At 36.3% G+C, this 9,042-nt stretch overlaps 1 long non-coding RNA gene across 1 annotated transcript; it reads right to left on the reverse strand.

Annotated features, from left to right (window-relative positions):
• Positions 1-1,662: 1,662 nt before the first annotated feature.
• LOC310892571 lies at positions 1,663-3,674 on the reverse strand. The gene is made up of 3 exons (XR_014578230.1): positions 3,518-3,674; positions 1,866-1,995; positions 1,663-1,768 (listed from the first exon to the last, which is right to left on the reverse strand). It is a non-coding gene; the product is annotated as an uncharacterized lncRNA (long non-coding RNA).
• Between the last annotated feature and the right edge of the window lie 5,368 nt (positions 3,675-9,042).

The following is a 9,042-nucleotide window of genomic DNA, read 5'->3' on the forward strand; positions in this document are numbered from 1 at the left end:
AACTGGACAGAGGACCGCAGGTCAAACCTCCTTTGCAGACACGCCCTTTGGCAGCTTGGACTGCTACCCTGGCAATCCAGTGACTGTTCCTAGGCATCACTGTGCCAGGATGCATGACAAAACATACAGTTCTGGATACTGCATATTTCTGAAGAGCTGTGTTTACTTACTCCCCATTTGCAAAATGTTCTTTCCCCGACCCCCCACTATGCCTATGCTGTCTATTTAGATTAATACTCAACTACATACTTCATATATACCTCCTAGCAACAGTGGCCTGAGGAGGTGGTGGGGTTTGATTCTTCTGTCATGCAAATAAGCGAAGACCTTTTATTTCCCTTTTTCTCTATATGCATATAATTTATAGATAGGTTTTCTTCTTTTCCAAAAGTCACATTTTTTTTCCATGTGCAGGGAGAACAATAAGCTGTGGGAAGTCCTGGAGAAAGCAAAGATATCTGTGAATGCATCTGAGCATCCTTTAAACTAGGTGAGGTAACACCCAAGAAACAAACTGTTTTCTCCTGAAACACCTGATCAGTAAATAAACATATGTGAGCTGTTGTTGTTTTAATGTAGTTGCACAGTATATGTTTGCAAATGCAGGTCTAAACTATATGTCAACATTTGCCTTAATGTACTCCTGGAGGCTACCTACGCAGGAATAAGTCAAATAACTTCAAAACATCTATAAATACATGTACCTCCCATTACATTACACACAGTTATATGCACCGTAGTTGCCTGTTGCACCGAGCTTAATTTACATATCTTGCCTTTTGTAAGCTAAACATAATTTGGTACACTGTTTAAAGTTTATTATTCCAGTATTTTTTGATGTTCTAAATTACTTTGTGTACCACCATTTAATTTAATATTAATATTTTAAAGAGTTGAGTAAGGGTCATGGTAGCCTTGTTTCTGAAAGACTTCTGTAACGAACTTCAATGATAGCTCAGTTTAACAGGAAGTTGGAGTTGCAGTTCATTACAGAAGAGTGATCTGCAGCTATATTGAATTACTGCCAGGAAATATTTACAGGCTACAGTCATAGACTTTACCCTTCAATCAATGGTAGTCTAAGGGAACACTTCCTGAAGTTTGTTAATGCGTTCTGCCAGCCTGACAAGTGGGTGTAAGATAATTCTGCCAACTTCAGTATCTTCCTGAGTGCTGCTTTGAGGCCAACAAAACATCAAAGTATTTTTTGTGAATAAATGACTCATCAAAACATATGAGAACAGAAGGTTTCAAACATATTAAAGCAACTGGCATAGTAATGTTAGAGTTAATAAGAAGCACAATGATACTTTATTCAAACCTCCTAGACCAAGGGTCATCTGCATAATAATATAACATCTCTTACAGCCTCCTTATAACTCTACAGAAATATGTATTAATAACTCTCCTTTTCCTGTATCTTGAAACAAAATGGGAATATTTCAATAAATGTGAATAAAATGGAGGGGAAAAAAGGTGGTTAATAGAATATGCTTTTACATTCTGTTCTAACTGTCGCTGCTGCCCTCCACATTTTTTTTATCCTAACCTCTTTTTATCATTTTGCATGTCACCATTATTGACTCTGCTGAAGAATCCTACTTACAAAATAGGGGACCAGAGTTCTAGTGAAGTAGTACTGTTGTAAAAAAAGAACAAAAGTGCATACTTATCTATTTCTTATTTTATTTACACATCATGGCTTTTTCTTAGGCGTAAAGTGTCTTGGACTTCAGTGATTAAGTGTTTCCTGTATTATTCTCTGTATCTTGCAAATAAAAAAGAAAAATAAAATTAATTAATTAATTAATTAAAAAAACGAACAAACGAACAAACAAACTTTATGTGACTGTTTGTTTCTTTACCTGTGCTGGCTAGTGGGTGGAGCTCCAACAGTACAGAGTGGCAGAGGAGGATGTACAAGTGGTCAAAAGCTGCTGCTCACATCTGCCAGTAGTAAATTACTATTCCGCCAATCTCCAGTCACTACACTGACTGGACAAAAGAAAAACAATGAGCCACAGTTCTTTCCTGGAGATGTCCATGGAGTTATAGATGCTATGCAAGCTTCTTTATGGGTTGTCTGTATGAGACAAACTCCAGCTCATATTACCGCAGGAAGTTTTAGGCAAAGGCAGGTTATGGTGAAGGTACAATGAGCACCATAACACAGAATCCATTGGTTCCATGCATCATTACAGACACCTGAGAGTAAGATGGCTGGGAAAGTTGAGTAAAATAAATGTTGCAGCAATACTTGCTCAGAGCCTCACAGAATATGGCACTATTCTTACTCTTACTGCAGCAAACAATTTGTTAAGTGGGAAATGTAGCAATGTACACTTGGGAAGTTTCTTACTATCCAGAGTAAGGCACCCTGATATTATAAGGTAAACCATTGGATTACTTAATCAATAATAAATCATATAGAAGATTTTTGCCTTTTAAAAATGGCACATTAAATCCTGCTAGATAACTAAAACACACATCACAGACGGTTAAGTATAGAAAAAAAATATGGGCATATTTCAGCTAGGATTTATCTAAACACAGTAATTTAGAGATCCTTGGCAATGAAGAAGAAAAAAAAAAAAATCAGTTTTAATAGCAAAGGCCTAAGACTAAGACGTTAGGAGAAATCATACTAGTTTAGGCAGAAAAAAAAATCACAAATTACTTTTAATATTTGCATACAGAATTCATTTTAAAAAATTAATCATTTCTTCTTCTTAATCCAATATATTAAAAAGCACGTCTTTAGTGTAAAAAATAAAGTCTTTATTGTTTCCTTCTATTTGGCATAATAATTTTTCTACCACAAGCATTAAATGAGACAAGCAATTGGACTATTTCAAGTACACATAGCATCACTGATCAACATATTGCCCCAAGCCAATACCCTGGGGTTTGAGCTGGCTTGTGCTTTCTACTCTGAAAGCCCTGCTATCATGTCTGTTGTTACCTAGGCAAGTAAAACTACAGTTTAAGAACATAGTGGTTTTTTGTTTTGTTTTTTAATACAGTTACTTTTGAAGACCAGGCAGAAGACTGCTCCAATGCATTTCAATGTCAAATAGTGTCATTGGCACAATATTGACAACTCCTGGTCCTGGGAAAGCAGGCTCTTCATAAGATGGCAATCTAGATTTTGAGTAAAGAGAGTGGAGAATTGTAATTGCTCCTAAGGACCTGAAAAAGGGAAATTCTCTTTACATATATTATATATTCACCTCTCCCCTGAAAACACAGGGAACTGGTAGGATGTGTTCAGTACTAGTACATTTTTGACTCTCACCATCTAGTCCTTTACATTTACCATAATAGTTTAATGATAATGAAAGATGCACAGCAAAAAAGACTTAACTGGTTTGATTCTGTTTCTAGGAAACATTTTACATTTTCTCTAAAATTAAATAAATGAATGTTCCAGGGGCAAGATCGTGACTCCTAATTTTGCCTGTGGCTTCCCTGCCATACCAGTTACCACATCAGTAGACAAGAAACAGGCACTACCTACCTGTCAGATACATCATTGGATCTGAAAAGATTTGTAGTCCTAACCAAATTAAACTTCTCTAGATTCTGTGGTGGGCTTGGGTTGAATTTAAGTGATTCTCCACCTAAATCTAGTTTAAGTGATTCTCCACCTAATTTGGATGTTAATGAGCTGTAGATGGAAGTGGGTGACTCTCAATTTGTACTGACTGCTACAGTTGAGCACAAAAGGAGATGCAGGCTATATAGGGAGTTGTATCATGATAGAAATCTATAGAGATGTGCAAGGCTACAAGGAGGCAAATGTGCTCGTTCTCTCCATGACCTATAAGGATTTGTAAACCAAGTCTTTTTTATTATTAGTTTGTTTGTTTGTTTGTTTGGGGCCCATGCTTGGGGGATGGTGGGGGGTTATTAAGCCATTTCTCACCCTACTTTATTGAATTTGTAAATTCATTTCATATGTTAACAACACAGTGGCAAAACACTAAGAAATGTCTCTGAGAAAACTGTCTTTGTTAGAAATGTTGAAACAAAATATTTTCTCTGTTAGACAAGTTTTCCTTTATATTGTACTTCATGGAAGGAATGTAATCATGTTTATGTAATCATGAATCAGAACTGGTTGGGAAAAGGAACAAAATTATTTCATCTACTCATGTAGTCCCTGGAGACTATAAAAATAAGATCATACATACATAGTCAAATGACAGCATAGTCTTTCTTTTTTTGGACTCTTGTAGACTCTGAGGACAGTAATTCCTAGTTGCTTTGCTGTGACAGTGGTGAATAGGCAGTGGGTGGAGTTCCTACTCCTTCCCGGGGTCCTCTGGGTACTAGAGGGTTTGAACCTCATGAAATCAATCCTCAGTTATTTCACAGCAGTAAGTAAACACATTTTTCCCTTTTCTCTGTTAAGTATTTTATGGTGTTAATTCCTCAGTACCTAACAGTAATAACACTGAGCAGTTTCTCAGCACCACTGAAGATTTCATATTGTATGAGGCTCTCAGGAAAAAAAAAAAAAAAGGAAAGGGACAAAGAGAAGAGGGAAGCGAAGGGGAGGAGAAGAGAAAAGAGAAGAGGGAAGGGAAGAGGAAGGGAGGAGAGATCAAAGGAAAAAAAAAAGTGTTTATTGGAAGTGTTGGTGATATTTTCATATTTCTTGTATTTAGCCAGGATTAAAACCAAACACAATTTTAATTTTTGTCTTACATACTTACCACAGTGAGTATGTCTTGTTTCATTACCATCCTATTGTAAACCACATACCTGCATATTTTATTTGTTCATTTCCGTGGAGTGAAGGAAGAAAATGTCACAGAAGAGTATGAAATAACAAATTCGTTCCCATGTTCAAGCATTTCTTAAAGTACCTAGTTGTCTGGGTCATGGGTAATTCAGAGTTCAAATTCTCCTGCCCTTTACTGCGATTCTAAGGACTGCTAAGTACAAAAGGGTCAGATTTATAAAGGTAATTAAGGACTTTAAATTTTGTGTAGATGCTTGGTAGGGTTTTCTGAAAGTGACTTGCTAGCCTACTCTCATTGAAATTAATGTCATCAAAACCAATAGAAGTTAAGTGCAGTGACATTTCTGAGAGGAAAAAGAAAAGAAGATACCCAGATACCTGCATATTTAAGCACTGAAATACTTCACCTTTCTTAGACACATCTGAAAATCTTATAAAGAAGCCGGGTCATCTACATATTTTTGAAAATGTTAATATAGTTAATATAGGTCAGCCTACCAGTGAGCAAATGGTGATTTGAGTGTGTAGTGGCCTTACTGGTACCATTTTCACGATCTCAGAGAACATTACCAAAAGCGTTATTTATTGTTTTAATAATTCTGAAAGTTAATCATAAGAGATTACAGAATATTTGGTAAATTGGGGGTCTCCCCTGGCAGGTGTTAATATCGCTTATTCCTCAGAGAAAGAGCACTTTTTGAAAATTTCAGAGGCTTAAATTTAAATCACTGTACATATCTACCCTTCCAGTCTTCTTCTTGCCCAGTATTATCTACTTTCTATGCACTACTGTTCTCTCAATACCGTTTTCTGCTTGCACGTTCCAATAACACCAATAAAATATTGTCATTGCTTTTCAGTCCAGGTGTCTTATGCAAACATTGAAGCCATGGAAGTAAGGCTGCACCATGCAACGTACAGAATCTTTGGACTATCAGGGACTATCATACATTTCTTAATGTATGGTGCAGTAGAATGGTAAAGTTACTGCACTGTGAAAGCATAGCTAAAATCATGTGAAAAAATTAGTTCCAGAGGAACCTGTAAAGGCCTTCAGGATCTTAACTTTCCCTCAGAACTGTTCATCTGTTCATCAAACCTTGTCTGTAACAATGGATATTCACCCACTGGTATACAGATGAGCAGAAGAAACTGGAATTGCTGGCCACCTCTCAGTACCAAACTCTTTTGTCACCAACAGAGCTTTTCATTCACCATTTTCTGTTAGTCAGCAGTCTTGTTTTTGTTCCCAAGAATACAGTGTGCAGTTAGAAAATCATATGATAGAATCATAAACCTCCAGGATGAAAAGGCAGTTCATCTTGTGTGATGAAGGATTGTTCTCTCTCCACACAAGGGAACAATCCCTCATTTCACAAGTGTGCAGGAGAGTTCTATGTAATCTTGTTGAAGCGATTCAAACATACTTCTTTCTGTTTAGAGCTTGAATTGAAAGAAGATGGGGAGAAGTATTTAGTATTTTTATTTTGTTCTTTGTGCTTAATTGGAGATGATTTAATAGGAGAGACTTTCATATACACAGTGAAAAATAAGAATCTCTAATCCCACCACCACCACCCTGCTGACACCTATTTATTTACCTGTTTTTATTTGTTTCTTTCTTTCCTTTTTTTAAGATTTTGGGACTTATTTTGGTTACTCCAGTGCACAGCAAATACATGATTCTAATGTTAACAGAATCAAATATGTTTACATTATATTTTTTCTTGTGTATACTGGTAAAATCTATTGAGATCTTTGGTCATCAAACAAAAAAATCACAATTGTTGCCAGTTGTCTCTGACAACTGTATTATACATCACAAAGTCATCTTGATCCATCTGTTCTACCTTTTTCTTGCATTCTTTTGGCAATTTTCTACACTCATTTTGTCCTTTGGTGTCAGTGTATCTGACTCAGAACGGAGCTGCAGAAGCGACACAGGACTCACTTTAATTATTTGTACCCTGAGTTTAGTTTGACTTTCTATGCAAAATATAGGCCTTGATGATCCTCTTTTTTTTACTAAAGTTATGGAGAGAGAAAGTTTGGAAATTTTTTTCCCCATTGCTTTCATCTCTGAGTAATGTCGGGGATGTATCATACTGATTTATGCATCAATATGCTGCATCATATTTATGTCCTTGGGTAGCTGCATCAACAATGGACATGAACAGTCAAACAGGAGGAACTAAGTGACAAAGCTAGCAAAATTTACAGTCTGATAGCAGTGATTGTATAGGAGCTGGTGGTACCTTTCATTCCAGCAGCATATCATTTCTGGAATTCACATGTACAGTACAATTAACCAACAACATCAAAAATTAGGAAGTTGTTAAAGATAAACACTCTGCAAGGCAACAGGCCTTAGAGTGAATAAAATTATTAGCATAGGAAACAACACAAAATCTTCACCAGATAAAACAAATACAAAATTCTGAACAGGAAAATATTTTTTTTATTATTGTAAACTTAGAGATGATCTATAAATCATCTCTAGTCTTTTGAATATGGCAATTAGAGCTTTGACCCCAAATTATCAACCCATTTGCTTCAAAGTATGACTTTTTTTTTTTTTTTACTTTTGTTGGCTGACTCCCTAATGTACACCAGAGTAACTAAAGTGAAAATCTCCAAACAGCATTCCAGTGTTCCTTCCCCATTATGCTAATATAGCTTTATTGCTGAATCTGCTAGTTGGTTGCTGTTATTTTTACTGTGGTTGTATGTCCTGTTTACTGCTCATGAAATCAAATGGCTCTGTCACTTCTGACTAAACAGGAATATCACCTACAATCATTTCTTCATGCTGAACTGCTTAGGAAAACATCATTTTAAAATGGCAGAGTCATGCAGGTGTTAATTTATTTTTTTCTGCTATATTTCCCTGCTCAGTCAGATTTTTCTATCCTGTTTTTACCTTCAAAAATAAATGATCTTTTACAAAATTAGAGAAACATTTGTCCTTCCACAAGTCTATTTCAATTAATTGCTATTCTTTCCTGACCAGTTGGAGAAAAGTTCAGTAGTCAGAATTTGAGCTCTTTTGTATATCATCATTATTCATTTGTGGGAATATATCATCATGCTTAAAGTATACAGTGTGTGGGGCTTAATTTTCTGAGAATAATTGGATAGAGTAGAACCAAACACTTTATCATTAACATTCACTACCAGAGCTCTGGGAAGATACACAGCAAAGAAAACAAAAACATGAGGGTGATAGACAAAGACAGAGTTGTGAAGGGAGGAAAGATTGTTTATTTTCTTTGGTTATCATATATCAGATGCTTTTTTCAGTGCAGCCTAATTCAAGCAAGTGGTCTTACTTTATACCTGAAAAGACTGTCACATAACCATCTATATTTATATTTGAAAAGGTTTTGTCATTTTTCAGCATATGACAATAATGACCTTTCACATATGTGTATATATATGTTTTGAGGACTGGCATGAGAAAATAAAATTTCTAAAGACAAACCAGTCTCAGCAACTAAGACTAGCTCCTCAGCTCATTTATGATAGCAGAACTCCATTGTCTTCTGTCCCGTATGCATTGAGAAGGGGAATTGTAAATATGAATGAGGGATTAGCTGTAGTGCCAAGATAGCTTGAAAGATAAGATAAAAAAGAAAAACAAAATCAGAAAAGGGAGATTCATTTGTGAAAAAGGACAGAAATCTAGGGTAAGAGAGACTCATGTTGTTCCCTCATTTTTAATAGCTTTTTCTGCAGCAGGGAATAATATGGCCAACACATAGACATGTTAGAGAATAATAGAGAAATATAACATTAAAATATCTGGAACTTTATGTATATAAATAGGAACGCACATCCTACAGTGAAGTATCCAACTTGATTAGACATATGAAAGCTACCCATTAAATATTTAAATCATAGTAATATGTCCTGTACAGAGCTGTCGCACTGGCTGTCAAGAATTGAACCCTTAACTTGGTCCAGTGAAGTTGGAGGCTCCCATGGACCTTTGCAGTAAGCCTGGATGGAAAGTTCTTGTATGGAATGTTTTGCCTTCAGAATCAGAACGTTTTGCCTTCTCTCTCTAATCAACTTCAGTCTGCAGCTTTCAGGGCGCACTGAGGGCCAGTTGCTCCTCCAGGAAAGTGAAATGAGAACAGTGGAGATAAGAAGGCAGGCAGAAACAGTGACCTGACCATAAGGAGCCAAGATGTCAAGTGGCAAGTCACAGAATCACAGAGTGGTTGAGGTTAGAAGGGACCTCTAGAGGTCATCTGGTCCAACTCCCCTGCTCAGGCAGAACCACCTAGGGCAGG

This window comes from Anser anser, assembly GCF_964211835.1.
Source record: "Anser anser genome assembly, chromosome: 1".
In the NCBI taxonomy this organism is placed as follows: Eukaryota; Metazoa; Chordata; class Aves; order Anseriformes; family Anatidae; genus Anser; species Anser anser.